Source organism: Leptodactylus fuscus, chromosome 11 (genome assembly GCF_031893055.1).
Source record: "Leptodactylus fuscus isolate aLepFus1 chromosome 11, aLepFus1.hap2, whole genome shotgun sequence".
NCBI classification, from domain to species: Eukaryota; Metazoa; Chordata; class Amphibia; order Anura; family Leptodactylidae; genus Leptodactylus; species Leptodactylus fuscus.
This window is the reverse complement of record NC_134275.1, coordinates 46,782,553-46,803,897: the sequence shown is the minus strand read 5'-3', so window position 1 is coordinate 46,803,897 and position 21,345 is coordinate 46,782,553. Positions and strand designations below refer to the sequence as shown.

The following is a 21,345-nucleotide window of genomic DNA, read 5'->3' as shown; positions in this document are numbered from 1 at the left end:
AAAATATGAAAATGAATAGGAAGGAAGAGGTTTCCCTTTTATTGCACATAAAGCCATTTCACTGACTGTAGACCGATGACATCATCACTGTTGCCTTGATTCATAGCCAAAAGTCTCACCTAATCACAACCTGACAAAAGTGAATATTGCTCAGTGAATACCTGGCAAAGATAAACTAAGGGTGCATTCACACTACGTAACGCCAGCGTGTATCACAGCCGTATACGCCGGCGTTACAGCAGGGCTGCCGAACACTTCCCATTCATTTCTATGGGAGCCGGCATGCGAGCGCTCCCCATAGAAATGAATGGGCTGCTTCTTTCACTGCGAGCAGTCCCATTGAAGTGAATGGGAAGTGCCGGCGTATACGGCAAGCTCTGCTCATGCCGAGCCGTACACGCCGGCACTTCCCATTCACTTCAATGGGACTGCTCGCAGTGAAAGAAGCAGCCCATTCATTTCTATAGGGAGCGCTCGTATGCCGGCTCCCATAGAAATTAATGGAGCTGCTTTATACACCGCTTATTCTGAACGTGTTTTACGTTCAGAATAAGCTTCAGTATACGTAGTGTGAATGCCCCCTAAAAGCTTTTATCAGGAGCTGCTTGACTTCAGCACACATCTGATCACCCTCATCAATGGGATCTAGTATCTAATCCCATTACGCATTGCAGTACCCAGGGAAACCACCTACTAAAATGGGGAACATGATATTCTTTGCACCATATTCCAGGACAGCCTCTGCATGGAGTGTGTATGGTTCCTCAAGGTACTCCGGTTTCCTCCCACACTCCAAAAACATACTAATAGGGAATGTAAATTGTGAGCCCTGTATGGGACAGTGACTGACAATATCTGTAAAGTGCAGGAGAATATGACAGTACTATACAAGTAAGCATAATAGATAAATAAAACTAGACTTTTGGATGAGATTTTAATATGACATAGAAATAAAGTCCATGACACAAGCACCAAATGTAATATCACATTGACACTTGGGGGGTACAGGATAATAATATGCAGACACTTGGGGTACAGGATAATGACAGGCTGACACTTGGGTTACAGGATAATGATATTCTGATACTTGGGGTACAGGATAATGATATTCTGATACTTGGGGTACAGGATAATTATATTCTGATACTTGGGGTACAGGATAATAACACGCGGACACTTGGGGTACAGGATAATAAAAGGCTGACACTGTGGGTATAGGATAATGACTCGCTGACTCTTGGGGTACAGGATAATGACAGGCTGACACTCTGGGTACAGGATATTCACAGGCTGACTCTTGGGGTACAGGATAATCACAGGCTGACTCTTGGGGTACAGGATAATGACACGCTGACATTGAGGGTACAGAGAAGTGAAACCTCTGGATTAGTTATATGTGCTGTGTTCACATTGGCAGACAGTGAGCTGACAGCTTGCACAACACTTTATGAGGGTGGTCAGGGAGACCTGTATTATGGAGAGAGTGAGAGTTGCGGATACATCAGTCTGGAGGTGATACATTGTATCTGAGTGTGTAACGTCTGCTCTTCTTCTGCTCTATGAAGACCACACACTGCTGTATCTCACTGTCACTTTCACTGTAAACTATTTAATGACTAGCACCTTTTACGCCGAAAGTTTCTACAACGTCACTAAACTGTAGACTCTCTCTCTTCTCTTTGTTTTCTGTTGCATGTCGATGCGCTATTGTTCTCTGTTTCAGCTATTTCAGCTGATGGAGAGAGAGTCTGTAGTCCAGTACGTGTCTCTGTAGGTGTCCCCCAAGGCTCAGTCCTAGGACCCCTCCTGTTCTCCATCTACACCCTTGGCCTGTGTCCGATTTTTAAATTGGACACAGAGTCGGACATGCAGTACTCTGTGTCCAGTTTAAAAAAACGGTTTCGCAGCGGAGAGCATAAAACGCTCACCGGCGCACATGGCTAGACTCGGTATGACAGGTTTCCGTCTTCTGAATGCAGAAGTCGGAAAGCTCAGAATGGACTCCGGGCGCTAGTGTGAACCTAGCATAACACCCTCGCCCCCCCTCCAGTCCAACTTAAACTGTGCTACTCGCTTAATTCACCTCGCCCCCCGTTCGTCATTGGCTGCTCCCCTCTGCCAATCCCTTCACTGGCTACCCATTGCCCAGCGAATTGAGTTCACGCTACTAACGCTGACATACAAAGCCATCTACAACCTGTCCCCTCCATATATCTCTGACCTCATCTCCCGCTACCTGCCCACATGTAACCTCAGATCCTCCAAAGACCTCCTACTCCGCTCTGCGCTCATCCGCTCCTCACACAACCATCTCCAAGATTTATCCCGTGCATCCCCCATACTCTGGAACTACTTACCAAGACACATAAGACTGACCCCTACAATCACAGGCTTCAAGAAGGCCCTGAATTCTCCCATATTCAGGAAGGCCTACAACCTCCAAATAACACTACTGTTACCACACCGCCATCTGAATAGCCTATCCTTTCACGGTCTGTCTCTATCCCTCTTCCCTCATAGATTGTAAGCCCTTGTGGGCAGGGCCCTCTACCCCACTGTGCCAGTCGGTCATTGTTACCGTATATACTCGAGTATAAGCCGAGTTTTTTCAGCACAGTTTTTGTGCTGAAAAAGTCCGCCTTGGCTTATACTCGGGTCATTACGGTAATTCAGCAATATCATAGTTACAGATCCGGCATCCGGACCCTGGCATACAGACACCGGGACGGGTGCTGGGCTGCAGCATCGCCACGCTCATAGCAGGAGTGAAGTGATGCTGCTCATTTCAAACTAGCAGGCCTGGAATACAGACCCCGCCAACCCCCCACTCCATCACACGCCAGGTGACGTGGCCACGTAAGCTCAGGCCCGCATGCGTGTATCTGCCTTCCGGGCCTGCTAGCAGAAGTACCGTAAGTACTTGTGCAGTTTGAAATTAACAACATCGCTACGCTCCTGCTATGAGCGTGGCGATGCTGCGGCCCGGCACCCGCCCCGGTGTCTTTATGCCGGGTCTGTAACTATAATGGCGCTGCTCTGCTTCAGAGCGGTCACCATACCAACCGGCACCTCCGCTGTAACTTTTACAGCGGTAATGTCGGAGCTCCCTGCAATCATGCCTTCAATCAGAGATTGCAGGCATGGGGAACTAGAACATCTCTGCTGTAAGTGTTACAGCGGAGATGCTCTACAATGTCCCGGTACAAGGGGTCTGAGCAGGTGCCGCCATGCTGCTGGAGGGAGGAGAGGGCGGGCGCGACCGCTCTCTCAAGTGCGATCCTTTAGATAGGAACTGCGGCCGGCCGCCGGCAGAAGCGCTTCTGCCGGAGGCCGGCTGCAGTTCCCCTTCAGGGCCAGCCGGCTGGGGATTCCCCTCAGAGCTCTTGCTGGGGATTCCCCTCAGAGCTACTGTAAAGGCTCCCCGGCCGGCAGTGCTTATCTTTTGCAGGCTGCTCTATGTAGCCTGCAAAAGAAATGACAATATTTGCAATGTATTGCAATGCATTAGCATTGCAATGCATTGCATTAGTGATCAGACCCCTGGGGTTCAAGACCACTAGAGGGTCTAATAAATGCAAAAAAAAAAAAAAAAAAGTAAATAAATAAATATAAAGTATTAGTAAAGTATTAGTATTAAAAATTCAAATCCTCCCCCTTTCCCTAGAACACATATAATACTAATACTGTGAAACACATACACGTTAGTTATCCCTGTGTCCAAAAACGTCCGCTCTACAAATCTATAAATATATTTTTCCTGTACGGTAAATGCCGTAGCGGGAAAAAAAAGTTGTCTAACTGCTCCTTCCCCGAGACTGAGGTCCCCCCCCCCCCCACTTGGAATTCAGCCTGACTACATCCAGGCTAAGTATAGGGGATCTGCAGTGCTCCTGTTCTGTCGGGAAGGGGTTAATAGGAGCACTGCAGATACCCTATATTCAGCCAGGCTGAATTCCAAGTGGGGGAAAAAAAAACAGTCCTCAAGCTCAGGGAAGGGACAGACAGACAACCAAAACACCCCCTCCCCTTCGTCAGCGTCTTACTGCACCCAAAAACTCCGGCCATTTTAATTTTTGAAATTTTCCAGTAGCTGCTGCATTTCCCCCCTAGGCTTATACTCGACTCAATAAGTTTTCCCAATTTTTTGTGGTAAAATTAGGGGGGGTTGGCTAAAATTCGGGTCGGCTTATACTCGAGTATATACGGTAGTTTTATATGTTAGTATATTTTGTGTACTGTATGTAAACCCCCAAATGTAAAGCACCATGAAATTAATGGTGCTATATAAATAATAATAATAATATACTGTTTGACTAGGAGGTTACTGGCCTTTAAATAGAAGGAAGTTTAGATACGATTCCTGACGTTTTTCAGAAGAATGGAGAAGAGAAAGTCTGCACACCGAATATATAGTCTCTGCCAGTTCTGAGGTCTCGGCCACTTCCATAATCTCAGATTTCTAGAGAACATTAATTTATTTCCAAAATATTTAGTGTGAATACATTGTCTCAAAATGCCTTCAGGAAAAACCATATAGAATTTTTTGGAATTGACATAAGTGAGTTTATGTAGAGGAGTTACAAATCTCAGCACATGGCTTACACTGGTTCCCTAAGCCCTCTCTGCTGTGTAGTGTGCCCTCTGAGCCACACATAGCTGCCAGTATAGCATCCATGTCTTCCTCTCTCCGGAAAATCACTTTATTGCTCACCCGCAAGCAACAGCAGCAATGAGCTCATAGCAGGAAAGCTTAATGCTCAGCTTCTCGGCCTCACAAATCCCTGGAGACCTCAGAATGAAGTCATGTGTCTTCAGAGGTCTGGAATTGCAAGAGAAAAGGAAGATTTTTAAATAGTTTACTCCACACATTGTGGGATGTTAGTGACATCGTGTGGTCATATATGAAATTACAGCAGCAGCAACACTGCCACCTGTAGGAGAATGATAAACTGAAGAAAGATTCTACATATAGGATTAGTGCAACTAAGGTACAGGACAATGACAGACTGGCACTTAGAGGTACAGGACAATGACACACTGACAGACGGGGTACTGGATAATGACACACTTACACTTTGGGGTACTGGATAATGACAATCTGACACTTGGGGTACAGCATAATGACAGGCTGACACTTAGGGGTACGAGATAATGACAGGCTGACACTTAGGGGTACGAGATAATGACAGGCTGACACTTAGGGGTACGAGATAATGACAGGCTCACACTTAGGGGTACAGGATAATGACAGGCTGACACTGGGTATACAGAAAAATGAGAGGCTGACACTTGGGGTACAGGATAATGACATGTTGATACTTGGGGTACAGGATAATGATCCACTGACACTTGGGGGTACAGGATAATGAGAGGCTGACACTTTGGTTTCAGGGTAATGACAGACTAACACTTGGGGTACAGGATAACGATACAATGACACTTGGGGTACAGGATAATGGTTTGGTGTTTAGCAAATGGTCAGTCAGAGCCTTGACTTTGTTATTGGCCCCCTATATAAGCTGATCTTTGTTGCTTTCCCATATGTTAGGTTTCTCTCATGGTCTCTTCTGTCCCCTTACGCAGTAGATGTGGGGTGGGGGTCATATTTGATGTCTGATATATTACCCCTCTCCTCCTCTTGCTCCTCTCTCCACCGTCACTCACCTGACATCATCTCTATATATATCACTAGTCTATATGACTCACTTCTGATGTTACATCCTCACTAATCGGTTCTGACACATTGTTACTAATTACAGGAGATTAGACTAGGATTCTCTCCAACCACATCAGTAGAGACTGGGCGGAGAGGGGTTAAATTGTCAAGAAAGTTTCGACAAATCCAAGCCTGATATAGTAATGATTTTACGATATACAGACTGTAAATATAATAAAGGGGCTCCTGGAAGTAACAACCTCTAGAAAAGGAGTCTTTACTGTAACAGCAGCGTAGACGTGGACGTGACATATATGTGGCTGTCTAGTTATGTTACATATTTGTATTCTTGGTTCCTCATCTCCTGGAAACAGTATACAGATGGTACAAGGAATGTCTGGCTCTGGAGGACACGGCCTTATCCACTATGACACAGACAACCCATTGCTTTGACTGGACACTGTGTAATACCTTGTTTCTCCTGTGACTGCGCTGCAAGGAAATGAATCACTTACAGCCAGGTTTCTCCTCCGACTACAGCCAATGGCTGAGACTCTGACACTTTCTGACCCACTTATTAATAATGGTCTCTTCTTACTAGTCGGGATTGTCCGAATCAGAAAATCACAAAACACCAAATATTACATGAAAAAAAATATATATATATTTATATATTTTATTTTTTTAAGGGAATGGGTTGTCAAGTTTTTCTATTTATTAATGAAAATCAGCTAGTGAAATCTATCACTTTTTCTAATCTGTTTTCATTTTCTGATTGCAGGATTTTTTTTATTATATTTCCTCTATATGATTATGGGGAATGCCATCTTGTCTGAGCTTTTCCTCTGTTCTGTTAGCAGTATTTAGTGATCTGCTTTACAGCATAACTGTTCCTATAGGCAGTAATAAACGAGCTGAATCATTGAAGTCTATGGGACAGTTATCTAGACAAGTTCTGTGCATGATGGGGGAGGAGCTAAACTGTGACATATTTTGTTGCCAGTACTGGATGTAATAATGAATAGTGGTGTTATCTATAACAGTGTTATTTCATATTGTAATTCTGCCTGTCATGTGAATAAGATTACTGCGGCAAAGAAAACCCCTACAGGCAAGTGTTGTCTAATATTAGACTTAGTGGTGAGAGTGAAAATTACAGGATTTAGTTAAAAAAAAACAACAACAAAAAAAAAAAAAACAGCAACATGGAGAATTCTTATTCTTTAAACTATTAAAAAGAATTCTTAAAAAATAAGTTTAACTTGAAACCTTAAAAAAAGGTAACACATTCCCTTTAACTGACCCTTCTACCATTCCCATTCAGTCCAGTATAGCATAGCACTGAACATCCTGGACACATTACAGGTCATCAATTTGCTCACTATGTGCTTAGCCACCATGAACACCCAATCCAGCAAGGACCACTGATGTTTCTCATAGGCCCCAGAGACTCCTCAGAGTTGACTACTCCCAAGGCTCAGACCTTGCTATTAGAGACAGTTCACACCACTGCATAGACAGCCCACGCCACTACAGAGACAACCCACATGGAACCCAGGAAACTGTCCCTTCCCATGGCTAAGGCCATCCCAGCCCCACTACTCTAAAATGCCAATGAGTCCCTGTGTCAGGTCTCCATCTATTCCTCAGTAATGTTCTCCAGGGTTTACTAGGAGACAATAAGTCTCACCTATAGGTTCCCCCAAAATCACCCTAGGGTGACCCACTAGAAAGCAATTTCAAAGTCTCCTTATCACTTACTGTGACTTCCGGCCCACCACATCTCTGATAGTCAAGCTCACTCCAACCTCCAGCTTACCTACACTTCAATGGTGGACAAGGCCAGGCCTAACAGTCACAAAGACCAATTTCAGGTCTTCTGTGCAACTAACTAGGACCATTTACACTTTACCCCTTGGTGCCAAAGATGTCCGTTTAATAAGCTCCTGTGCCCCTCCTATCACGTTTTTGGTATAGCACTCCAGTATTATAACTCACACACCTTCAATGGCACAAGGACTATGCTTAACCTTCCCCCTCTTCATATTTGCCAACTATTCTGAATCTGTCCTGAATTTCTTGGCAAATTTAGGAATGTCCCAATCTAGAAAGAAATGTGGCTTACAAAAAGTACCCAAATATGAATGGGTAAAATATGCAAATCTATTCTCCAGGATGTAATTAGGAGAACAGTGCCTCTGTTTGCTGCCCTTTAGGGACAGCCCCCTTAACATCATGCATGATTCGTTTAATGAGCCTAATAACATAATGCGGGGATTATTGCCAAACTAGTATTTCTATTCCAAAAGGAACAGATTCCCAGCTATGGACAGCGCTGTTTCGATCTGTTGGATCTCCTCAGCATAGCATAGGAATACTACAGTCATGGCCAAAAGTTTTGAGAATGACACAAATCTTATATTTTCACATGATCTGCTGCCCTCTGGTTTTTATGTGTGTTTGTCAGATGTTTTTATCACATACAGAAATATAATTGCAATCATATTATGAGTAACAAAAGCTTATATTGACAGTTAGAATGAGTTAATGCAGCAAGTCAATATTTGCAGTGTTGACCCTTCTTCTTCAGGACCTCTGCAATTCTCCCTGGCATGCTCTCAATCAACTTCTGGACCAAATCCTGACTGATAGCAGTCCATTCTTGCACAATTAATGCTTGCATTTTGTCAGAATTTGTAGGTTTTTGTTTGTCCACCATCTCTTGATGGTTGACCACAAGTTCTCAATGGGATTAAGATCTGGGGAGTTTCCAGGCCATGGACCCAAAATCTCTATGTTTTGTTCCCTGAGACATTTAGTTATCACCTTTGCTTTATGACAAGGTGGTGGAAAAGGCATTGTTGATGGCCAAACTGCTCTTGGACGGTTGGGAGAAGTTGATCTTGGAGGACATTCTGGTACCATTCTTTATTCATGGCTGTGTTTTTAGGCAAGACTGTGAGAGAGCCGATTCCCTTGGCTGAGAAGCAACCCCACACATGAATGGTTTCAGGATGCTTTACAGTTGGTATGAGACAAGACTGGTGGTAGCGCTCACCTCGCCTTCTCCGAATAAGCTGTTTTCCAGATGTCCCAAACAATCGAAAAGGGGATTCATCAGAAAATGACTTTACCCCAGTCCTCAGCAGTCCACTCCCTGTACCTTTTGCAGAATATCAGTCTGTCCCTGATGTTTTTTCTGGAGAGAAGTGGCTTCTTTACTGCCCTCCTTGAGACCAGGCCTTGCTCCAAGAGTCTCCGCCTCACAGTGCATGCAGATGCACTCACACCTGCCTGCTGCCATTCTTGAGCAAGCTCTGCACTGCTGGTAGCCCGATCCCACAGCTGAAACACTTTTAATTGACGGTCCCAGCGCTTGCTGGTCTTTCTTGGGCGCACTGGAGCCTTTTTGCCAACAATGGAACCTCTCTCCTTGAAGTTCTTGATGATGCGATAGATTGTTGACTGAGGTGCAATCTTTCTAGCTGTGATAGTCTTCCCCGTTAGGCCATTTTTGTGCAGTGCAATGATGACTGCACGTGTTTCTTTAGAGATAACCATGGTTAACAGAAGAGAAACAATGATGCCAAGCACCAGCCTCCTTTTAAAGTGTCCAGTGGTGTCATTCTTACTTCATCATGACAGATTGATCTCCAGCCCTGTCCTCATCAACACCCACACCTGTGTTAATGGAGCAATCACTGAAACGATGTTAGCTGGTCCTTTTAAGGCAGGGCTGCAATGATGTTGAAATGTGTTTTGGGGGATAAAGTTCATTTTCTAGGCAAATATTGACTTTGCAAGTAATTGCTGTTAAGCTGATCACTCTTTATAACATTCTGGAGTATATGCAAATTACCATTAGAAAGCAGTAGACTTTGTAAAAATTAATATTTGTATCATTCTCAAAACTTTTGGCCATGACTGTAGTTTGGCAGAGTGAGAGAGTATGGACCAGGATCAGGTGCAAACGTGAATGGTCCTACATGGTATGGTACCAGGATCCTATGGTTTGCCCAGGCTATCATACAATAATGGTCCAGCAAAGAACAAAGAAAGTTGAAGGGTAATATGATGTATTTCCTAGAGGCTGATAAAGGGTGGGCCCACAGAATAATTTTATCTAGTAATCCCAAAGAACCTCAAGATGTCACAGATTGGGCATTACATTATATTACACATATAGAACAAAATATCAGTTACATTGGGGGCTCGTCCGGGATCAATAATAGCTGCTGCAGCAAAACAGAGACATTTTGATATTTCTGCAAGTAAAAAAAATACAATTACCAAACTTTTAAGGCTTCCCCAATTTCTGATTGTCTAATATATGGCTATTTTTAAAATGTTTGGTGAAATTTCCCTTTAAATCCACCAGGGAGCGCCATATCAACACTGGTTGAACTAGCTAATCTTATGAATACTCAGTCCATATAAGAAATATACCTATTAACTTTTATTGATGTTCACAAATTTAAATCAGTTTGTACAAATCAGCAGGAGGTGGTTCTCATAGACCTCTATGATGATGAGGATGTGGACTGTGAGGTATCATGGGAGATTACAGCTGGAGAATGGCGCCAATTATATAAAGTGATCTCAGTGTTCTAAAACAAAAGCTGATAGCGTTACATCAAAGCCAATGGACGATAAGAATCAGAGCTGGCCTGTTATGTCCAGAGCCACGAAGACTCCGCTGAGCTCAGCTATAGAGATTTACAGATAAACCCAAAGGCCAGCTCCAAAAATACCACATGTGGCTGTGAATATGTCATTGTATGTATTTAGTTGGTTCCTAAAGGGCTGCTATTTCACACATTCTACTATAAGGCTAACAGTTTTGACTGTCCCGCAGTCTCCTAAAATACTCTGTGCTGCTGGGATCCCTTCAATTTCCTATACCACTCCCCACATAATGATACTAGTGATGTCACTTTTAGACCTGTCTTCACTAGCACTCACTAATATGTTAAAGAAGGGACACACCGCCAGTCACATACTCCTCTTGTGATATAATCTGTGCTGTGGGACCCTGATCTGTCTGTGAATTAATTAGTTAGAAATGGAACGTCACACTTGTAGATGTGCCAAAACAATTTATTTGAGTAGAGTAAAACGTTTTTCGATATTTCATATATCTTCTTCAGACTCTCCGCACGGTGGAGCCTGCAGGGTCCGTTTAAATAAACAAAATTAAACAAGCAGTGGATGGGTAGGGTGTAGTCGCCAATATGAAAATGCCGTCCGGCTGAGCGCCAACATCGCTCAGCCGGACGGCATTTTCATATTGGCGACTACACCCTACCCATCCACTGCTTGTTTAATTTTGTTTATTTAAACGGACCCTGCAGGCTCCACCGTGCGGAGAGTCTGAAGAAGATATATGAAATATCGAAAAACGTTTTACTCTACTCAAATAAATTGTTTTGGCACATCTACAAGTGTGACGTTCCATTTCTAATTGATATATTCGGGGTCGGGACCCTACGTCTACACCTACCCATTGTGGGCCTTGCATCCCTCAATCACTGATCTGTCTGTGATCACACTTTTCTCCTTTACTTTCCTCATATGATCACCACATCACGTCATCAGATAAGTGGACGGGTCAGTGGTCACCAGGGTCATGTCATCACCAATCTGAAAGTCCAGAGCTTCATCTCTTGTGTAGGCTAGTTGTCAGTCTGTACTGTGTGAATAACTTCCTGTGAACTACATTAGTACATTATCAAATATCAGATCCCTCCAGGCCCTTCCTTTTCTCACCAAGCTCCGTCCTCTTTGTTTCTCTGTATGTCCCCACATGTATAAAGAGCTACTAAATATATAATTTCTGCCCTTAATGAGCAAGTAAGAGTGCAGAGATATAATAGGTGAGTCCATACAATGATTATCTGCAGTTATATCACTCACACTGGCTCTCTATACTGTCAGTGGTCCTGTGTGCAGAAGCTCCAGTGTATCCTATGAAATACACCTTCAGACTGCTCTTACAACTCACACTGTATATACTACCTTTGTGTACTATGTGCAGAATTACCAGTGAGTGTGTCCTATGAAATGCACCTTCAGACTACTCCTCTGACTCATACTACCTGTCTATACTATCTTTCTGTATACAGTATACAATCTCTGGTGTATTTTATGAAATGCAGCTTCAGACTACTCTCCTCAACTTACACTGTTTGTCTATATTGTGTGCAGAATCTTTACTGTATCCTATAAAATGCTTTACACTGCCCTTTTCTTCCTGACTAACAATGCTTGCCTATACTATTTGTGGTGCTGAGCTCAGCATCTCCAGTGTATCAAATGAAATGCAGCTTTAGGCTACTCTTCCATCTCACTCAGTGGCGTAACTAGGAATGGCGGGGCCCCGTGGCGAACGTTTGACATGCCCCCCCCCCCCCCGACCGACACCGAAGACCTTGACCAATCCCCTCCTCAGCATTCCTGCGCGCTCCATTATGCCCCATAGTGGCCCCTGCACACAGTATTATACCCCATAGTGGCTCCTGCACACAGTATTATATTCCTTAGTGGCCCCTGCACACAGTATTATATTCCTTTGTGGCCCCTGCACACAGTATTATGTCCCTTAGTGGCCCCTGCACACGGTATAATGTCCCTCAGTGGCCCCTGCGCATAGTATTATGTCCCTCAGTGGCCCCTGCACACAGTATTATGTCTATTAATGGCCCCTGCACACAGTATTATGTCCCTTGGTGGCCCCTACACACAGTATTATGTCCCTCAGTGGCTCCTACACACAGTATTATGTTCCTCAGTGGCCCCTACACACAGTCTTATACCCCACCCATAAACAATTATTATACTCTGGGGTCTTTTCAGACCCCAGAGTATAATAATCGGAGTCCCAGGGGGGATAAAAAAATAAAAAAAAAACACTGTTACTCACCTATCTCCAGGCTAAGTTGCAGTCCTTCTCTGTCGGCCTCCACTGTAGTCCATCTTCTATGACATCAGACGTCACATGACCCAGGACGCAGGCAGGGGTCATGTGACGTCAAAGACGTCAGACGACTAGGCCAGAAGCCTACGCGGATGGTGGAGAGGTAAGTAACAGTATTTTTTATGTTTCTTACCTATCCCTGGCCTTCGATCATTATACTCGGGGGTCTGAAAAGACCGCCCGAGTATAATGATAGTGTTTGTGGGGCCCGCAGCGTCACTTACCGATCCCGGCCCTGCCAGGATCGGTAAATAAATAGCGCCCGTTACCGGCTGGAGTAACGGCCTATTAAAAAAAACCAAAAAAACGCAGTGGTAGCGGCTGTCGCCGGGCCCCCTAATGTCCTGGGCCCTGTGGCAGCTGCCTCTGCTGCTACGGCGGTAGTTACTCCACTGATCTCACTGTTTGTCTATATTATCTATGGGGCTGTGTGCAGAGTCTCCAGTGTGTCCTATCAGATATTTCTTGAGACTGCTGCCCTGACCCTTGCTTGCAAGGGCTGACCTTTTTCATTCTCAAGCAGGAGGCAGGGGAGACAGGTTGAAGCTGTATCACACAGGAATACACATGGACTGTTGTATGAATTAGGAGACTAAAGTTCTATGTCACTGATCTGGAGAGATTATAGGAAATGTAGTCTGTATTACAAAGACTGTAAAACGGGAAGAAGGAATCGAGATGACAGACAATTAGTAATTGGACAGGCAACTAAAGCAGCATTGTCACTATTGCCATTGTCCTTCCCAGGGTTTCTGTCGTAAACCCCAGGAAAACTGGACAGGGGGCAGCTTGGGTTTTAAAGCTGACCGCCTGCAAGCCGCCCCCTGTCCCGTTTCCCTGGGTTTGCTATGGAAACCCCGGGGCGGACAGTGGCGATAGCGTGAACCCAGCCTATAACAGCCATACACAATATATTCAATGTAATAATGCCATAGAAACAGAAAACGCTTCCTCTGAATAATCAGGGATGTCCCAACGAATAAATATAATTTGTTGTATAATATTTTGCATTTACAGTGCTGGCCAAAAGTATTGGCACCCCTGCAATTCTGTCAGATAATACTCAGTTTCTTCCAGAAAATGATTGCAAGCACAAACTCTTTGGTATTAATATCTTCATTTATTTTGCTTGCAATGAAAAAACACAAAAGAGAATGAAAAAAAAGTCAAATCATTCATCATTTTACACAAAACTCCAAAAATGGGCCGGACAAAAGTATTGGCCCCCTCAGCCTAATACTTGGTAGCACAACCTTTAGACAAAATAACTGCGAACAACCGCTTCCGGTAACCATCAATGAGTTTCTTACAATGCTCTGCTAGAATTTTAGCACGCGCGAGTGAACTCATCCAGGCGTCGGAGGGCTGTACGGACCTTACTGAACATGCGCAGTCGGCTCTAAAAGGGTCTCTGCTGTCAGAGCCGACTGCGCAGGCGTCAGACTTGACGAAGAAAGAAGACGACAGACAGGGGGAGGAGGCAGATGAAGAAGAAGGACGCCCCCATTGCTGCCGAGACCTCATTAGCATACCGGTAAGTACCAGTATTTCTAAGGAACGGCGCAACGGAGACCACATCTAAAGGTAGGAGACGAATAGCCTTTCTTAAGGCTATTCCGACGTGGTAATTAGAAAAAAAGTTGTTTTAATGGTAGAATCCCTTTAAGAGCTGCCAAAACGATGGAGCAGACAAACCATCGACGGCAACAATTTGCTGAAATAGCTCATTGTACCAGGCACTGTGCGAGGAACAACTTAAGTCCAACTTGAGAGCTGCCGAAACGCCGGAGCAGGCGGATCATCAACACCAAGAACACGCTCATTATATGGCGTCCCAGCGAGCTGCTGAGATGCCGGAACAATCAAGGGCACAGCGTGAGGAAGAAGTTCAGCAGCAAGCCAGGTTGAGAGCTGCCGAAACGCTGGAGCATGCAGATCATCAACGCCAACAACACGCTGATTATAATGCTTCCCAGCGAGCTGCTGAGATGCCGGAACAATCACAGGCACGGTGCAAGGAACAAGTTCAACAGCAGGACAGCTGCCGAAATGCCGCAGCAGGCAAACCATCGACGGCTGCAATTTTCTGAATATAGACGCTAACAATCCGCAGACGAAGTCGCGGGCAGAGGCTAGTAAATGTATAAATAAATATGTTCCTGTGTGCTGTGGCAGTTAATTACATAATATGATACCGACTGGTATTAAAGTTTATAGCAATACACTCTAGAGCTGAGTGCTGGTGGACATGCATGCTGAGTCAATCTACCCACTGCAAAATCCTCATCTTTCCTATGTAACGCTTGTCAGGGACAGATCAGGGTTCGTTCAGTAGCAATATACAGCAAAAGGGGAACCTACTGGTAATTATATTTACAGCTACCCCAAGTTTGACCAGGAATTTAATGGGGATTATATATACAGCTGCCAGAGAACGAAGGAGACTGACTGGTAATTTACTGTAGAATATATTCACAGTTGGCAGAGGAGGAAGGAAACGGAAAGGGAACTTAAAGGGGTATTCCCATAACTCTTGTTCTGCAGCCTACAGGCTCTGCGCTCTCTTCACTTCCTGGATTTCTCGGCACATTGGTGGGCGGGGTTTCACTTGCTCTGCTATGTTTGCAGTCAGTAATGAGGGATTGGTTGTAAATGCATTACCACAGTATAAAGCTGATGTGGAAACTGATGTAGCAGAGCTGGATTTGAGTCAGCTTGCATTACATACAGAGGTAATGGACTCCTTATCTCAGCCCTTATCAGACAAATTCAATTAAACCGGCTGATAAGTGCAAAAGCTGAAGATAGACAGCACAGTAATCCAGGAGTTCTCACCTTCCCCCTCCCTTATCTGAGGAGTTCCATTGCTTGTCAGCCCCTCCCTCCTTCCCTGAGAGCAGGCAGCTACATCACTTGGGAAATGAGCAGATAAGCCCAGTGGCCATAGAAACGCAGTGTCAACAATGAAGTGAATAAATTAAGATAGCAGCCAAACAAAGCAGTTTTGATAAAGCAATGTATTTAGGAAAAGTCTTAAATCCACATAAACTAGCAGTATAAATAGGATGCTTTTCATGGGACAACCCCTTTTATGTAGACTATATATATATACAGCTGCCAGAGAGGGAAGGAGACTGACTGGTAACTTACTAGGGACTATATATACAGCTGCCAGAGGGAAGAGTGGATTGACTGGGAACTTCCTGGGAACTATATTTATAGCTGCCAGAGGGGGAAGGAGGTTGACTGATGGTGATGTGGAGCAGGGTGAAATAAAAGACATAGGCTGCATAAACACAGAATTTTTTGGTTAGGAACTTGGTCAGGAAACCGACTCAAATTCCCCTTCCAAAAAACGCCTCACCATACAGTCCTATGGTGAGCCGTTTTTAGGAAGAGGAATTTGAGTCATTTCCTGACCAAATTCCTGACCAAACAACTCTGTGAACGCAGCCATAGAGAGCAAGTAGTGATTTTTGGATGTTACCGTGTTTCCCCGAAAATAGGACGTACCCCGAAAGTAAGGCAAGGCTGCCTTGCCTTATATAAGGCGCTCCCCCGAAAGTAAGACGTAGTGAATAGAAATGAATGGAAGTAGCCGGCAAGCGGGGGGGTTAATCGGCGTGCCGGGCGCTTCCATTCATTTCTATGGGAGCGTGTGTGGGCACCGACTGGAGGCATTAGCGCTGGATGTCTGCTGACACCAGCAGACACCAGGTGGCTATGGCGGCCGCCCGACTCCCGGGTGGCCGGCATAGTTAAACACCCGGCATCCTGCTGGGTGTTTAACTATGCCGGCCACCCGGGAGTCGGGCGACCGCCATAGTCGCCTGGTGTCTGCTGGTGTCAGCAGACATCCAGCGCTAATGCCTCAGCAGACATCCAGCGCTAATGCCTCGGGTCGGTGCCCACACCGACTGTGGGCATTAACCCTTCTGGCGCCGGTGATCGCCGGCACCTGGAGCATGCTCCAGGGCCGACGTGACGGCATGACAGCCGGGAGCCTTGTAAAGGCTCCCCGGCCTGTCTGCAGTGGTTTTCTTTTGTAGGCTGCTCTATGCAGCCTGCAAAAGAAATGACGATTTTTTTGCAATGCAATGCAATTGAAAAGGTCTGATCACTAATGCATTGCATTGCATTAGTGATCAGACCTTTGCAATTGCATTGCATTGCAAAAAAAATCGTCATTTCTTTTGAAGGCAGGTTGCCTGTCTGTAATGTATTACAGGGGGTTAATAAATGCAAAAAAAAAAAAAAAAAAATTATATATATATATATATATATATATATATATATATATATATAATAAAAGTATTAAAAATTTTAATCAACTCATTTCCCTAGAACACATATAAAAGTATGTAAATACTGTGAAACACATACCGTACATGTTAGGTATCCCTGTGTCCAAAATCGCCTGCTCTACAAATCTATAAAAATATTTTTATACTGTACAGTATTTAATAAATGTTAATTTTTATATTTAGCAATATATGTGAATTCTTTTTTGAAAAAAATAAGACACCCCCTAAAAATAAGACATGGCGCATCTTTGGGAGCAAAAATTAATATAAGACACCGTCTTATTTTCGGGGAAACAGGGTATGCATTGGCAAGCAGAGAAATGAGTGGCATTCTCCAGTAGCTTATTCACTATAACATAGTAGTGCTAAGAAGGACAGGGAGAATTAATACAAACAGGATACATTTTTGGGTGCAAACTACCGTAGTTAAAAATAGTTTAGGATGTTTAATAAGAACATGATAAAATATACAAATCAAGCCCTTGAAAACCTCTTGGAAAATAAAAGTAAAAAGCCACGGTTTCTATAAAGTATCATATATTAATAAAACACAAAGAAAAGAAAATAGGAGAAGTGGATCAGAGATGTTGTATCCTTGGGCAAACACTTTCTGAGACTTGAAGCCAGAAGTTTCCAGGGTCCTGTTCCTTTAAAAGGCACAGCAGATGCAGCACCCCCCCTCTATCTTTCCCTCTTTTCCCTCCTCCCCCTCCTCCTCCTCCTCTCCTTGTCTCTAGCCGGAAAGGGGATGTGATGTAAAATCACAGTCAAACTTTTGGGAGATCTCTGTGATTATTACAGAACAGAACTTAACAAACCCCCTCAAAACATTTATCCGGAGGACTATCCATAAAGCGAAAAGAGGGGGACCACATCAGGGAACCGTGGAGACCCCCTGGACATCTCTTTTTCATATACAGGTCAGTTGGAAACTTTTTGGCTGCAGGGATTGTGTGATCGGAATGACAAACAGCGGGATGTTGCAGGAACAATGGTGAGGATGGCGAGTACAGAAAGTTGTCAGATGGCAGAATTTTAGGGAATCTTCAAAAATGTTGCAATTTTTGGGATTGTTCATATGGAATTATTGGCAATTTCACAAAACATTTAAACTTTTTGGAAACTTTCAAAATTATTGCAACTTTTTGGGAATTAAAAAATTTAAATAAAGTACTTTTTGGGACTTTTTAACTGTAGAATTTAGAGTTTGTTTTTTTGGCATTTTTCTGGCTTGTGATGAGTTCCTGGAGTGGACAGAGCTTAATGTGAACACGTGTTATATCAGTTTATGCTGAACTGGCCATAGACCTCTGGATTTAGCAGCGTTTATTAGTAAAACATTCATTTATGGTGGTGCAAAGATTTATGGGATGTGCAATTCTAATTTAGCAAAAAGTAACTCAATAGTTACTTGGAAAATTGGTGATTATTGGGAACTGGGACAGATGTCTGTCAGACATCTTGTCAACATAGACAGCATGTGATTGGTGCAGTTGCTCAGTAATAGTCATTAGACACATTATTGATATGAAACAGCGCCACCTTTGTCCATAGCCTGTGTTGGGAATTGCAGCTCAGCTCCAAACTGCAGCACAATATACAAATCTGTGCAGCCTGAGCTTCCTGGTTTATGAATACAATGTCAAAACTACAGTAAGGACTGACACAAAGGCAGAGCAGTTGAAGAGAAGAAAGGAAGGATGTGACATTACAGATTTATATGTCATCTGGGATCTGTGACTCCTATGAGCACTGTAATGGGGGCCATAAGTGGTTGTCACTCACATGACACCCAGGAGGAGGGGTTTGTGCTCCTGAGGTTTCCCTTCAAAGGATTCTGGGAAAATGTGCACTGTTTGGGATTATGGAATTTCACTTTTTCCAGACCATGAAAATGTTTTCCAAATTACTTTTCACATGATATTTTTTAATGTCATTAAGAAGTTGTGACCGAATCTCTCAGCTATTCCGCAGTAACCGGTTCATTGTTATGTCTCACTTTCCATAGCAACAAGCATGTTGCTAGGGTATCCAAGGAGCGCAGGTATTATTAAGTTTTTGGAATATATTTCCGTAGAGGGTTTTTGTTGACTGGTAATAATAACTTTATTTAAGGGGGTTGTCCAAGACTTTACATTGATGGCCTATCCTTCGTACACTGTGCTCTGAGCAACTGATCAGTGAGGCTGACGGATGCTACCACCAGTCTGGTAATGGTGACCAATCTTAAGGATAGGCCATCGATATGAGATCTAGTGTAACCCATTTAAAAATATATTGGGCACCGTATGGTATTCTTATTTGGGAATTGTATGGCATTGTTATGTGGCCACTGTAGGGTACTAGTATTTATACACTGTATAATATTGTTATGTGGGGTACTGTAGGGTACTAGTATTTACTATGGCATTGTTATTTGGGCTCTGCATGGCATTGTTATTGGGACATTTTATGGTGTTGTTAATTGGACACTATATGGCACAGTATAGTATTGTTATTTGTGAATTGTGTTATATTATTATATTGGCACTGTATGGTCTTGTTATTTGGACACTTACTTTGGCTCTGTATGACATTGTTATTTGAGCACTGTATTATATTGTTATTTGTGCACTGTATGAAATTGTTAGTGGGCGCATAAGGACCCTTATTGTATGGCTGCATGCCAGGGCTGGTATCAGTATGTAACAAAGCGGGGCCTAGTGCCAATAGTTGCTTACCTTCTGGGCTTGCCCTCTCTACTGGGTTACCAACTCCATGTTGCGTTCCAAACCTTCCGTGACCATTGGTCCACAGCTGCTCCTCTGCCTCACATCAAGGGGTTCTACTTCTCCTTGATACCATGGGTCATGGTACTTGCTGAGTGCCATTGCAATGGCAACACTAACGCCTTCCCTCCTGCCAGCTCCTGCACTGCCCCCGTCTACTACAGCCCCAGCTCCTGTGCTGCCCCCATCTACTACAGCCCCAGCTCCTGCACTGCCCCATCTACTACAGCCCCAGATCCTGCACTGCCCCATCTACTACAGCCCCAGCTCCTGTGCTGCCCCCATCTACTACAGCCCCAGCTCCTGCACTGCCCCATCTACTACAGCCCCAGATCCTGCACTGCCCCATCTACTACAGCCCCAGCTCCTGTGCTGCCCCCATCTACTACAGCCCCAGCTCCTGCACTGCCCCATCTACTACAGCCCCAGCTCCTGCACTGCCCCATCTACTACAGCCCCAGCTCCTGCACTGCCCCATCTACTACAGCCCCAGCTCCTGTGCTGCCCCCATCTACTACAGCCCCAGCTCCTGCACTGCCCCATCTACTACAGCCCCAGCTCCTGCACTGCCCCATCTACTACAGCCCCAGCTCCTGCACTGCCCCATCTACTACAGCCCCAGATCCTGCACTGCCCCATCTACTACAGCCCCAGCTCCTGTGCTGCCCCCATCTACTACAACCCCAGCTCCTGCACTGCCCCATCTACTACAGCCCCAGCTCCTGCACTGCCCCATCTACTACAGCCCCAGATCCTGCACTGCCCCATCTACTACAGCCCCAGCTCCTGTGCTGCCCCCATCTACTACAGCCCCAGCTCCTGCACTGCCCCATCTACTACAGCCCCAGCTCCTGCACTGCCCCATCTACTACAGCCCCAGCTCCTGCACTGCCCCATCTACTACAGCCCCAGCTCCTGTGCTGCCCCATCTACTACAGCTCCAGCTCCTGCACTGCCCCATCTACTACAGCTCCAGCTCCTGCACTGCCCCATCTACTACAGCCCCAGCTCCTGCACTGCCCCATCTACTACAGCCCCAGCTCCTGCACTGCCCCATCTACTACAGCCCCAGCTCCTGCACTGCCCCATCTACTACAGCCCCAGCTCCTGCACTGCCCCATCTACTACAGCCCCAGCTCCTGCACCTTCTATTTGTAGGTCCTGACAACAGCCCAAAACATGGCACAGAAACATAGGGGTACGACCAACAGAATGGGGGAGCACAGGGCAAACAAGTAGACAAACCAAGTGAGCACAGAACCACAGTAATGGGGGACCTGTCTTTAGAATGCTGGGTGATAACCCTACTCACTGTAATGGCCGTAGCAACCAAGACATAGCTGAATAGTCAAGTATAGACATTTTTAGGTCCTGTAACTTCTCCCACTTGCTGTACCTGCCACCAATCAGAATCAGCAGGTTAAATGAAATCGATGGCCTTATTGGTTGCTATGGGCAACAGCTTCCAATTCCCTAAAAAAACAGAGAGCCCTGTTACTTTTGGTTGTCCAAAACACAGTGAATCCTGGCAAGTGGCTGCCGCGGTCACAAAGCACCAGAGATCACATGATCGACAGCGACAGGAAGAGGCGGCAAAGATTTTAGAGGTTTCCTCTGCGGACTTTGTCCCCCATTATACCTATA

The 21,345-nt window shown here is 44.8% G+C and overlaps 1 protein-coding gene across 1 annotated transcript in view; it reads left to right on the top strand.

Annotated features, from left to right (window-relative positions):
- The first annotated feature begins 17,676 nt into the window (after positions 1-17,676).
- The window catches only part of LOC142184599 (discoidin domain-containing receptor 2-like), a 71,798-nt gene continuing 68,129 nt past the window's right edge, over positions 17,677-21,345 (top strand). The window contains exon 1 of the mRNA XM_075259578.1: positions 17,677-17,853. The gene's annotated coding sequence lies outside the window, so the exon portion shown is untranslated. The remainder of the gene's footprint in view (positions 17,854-21,345) is intronic.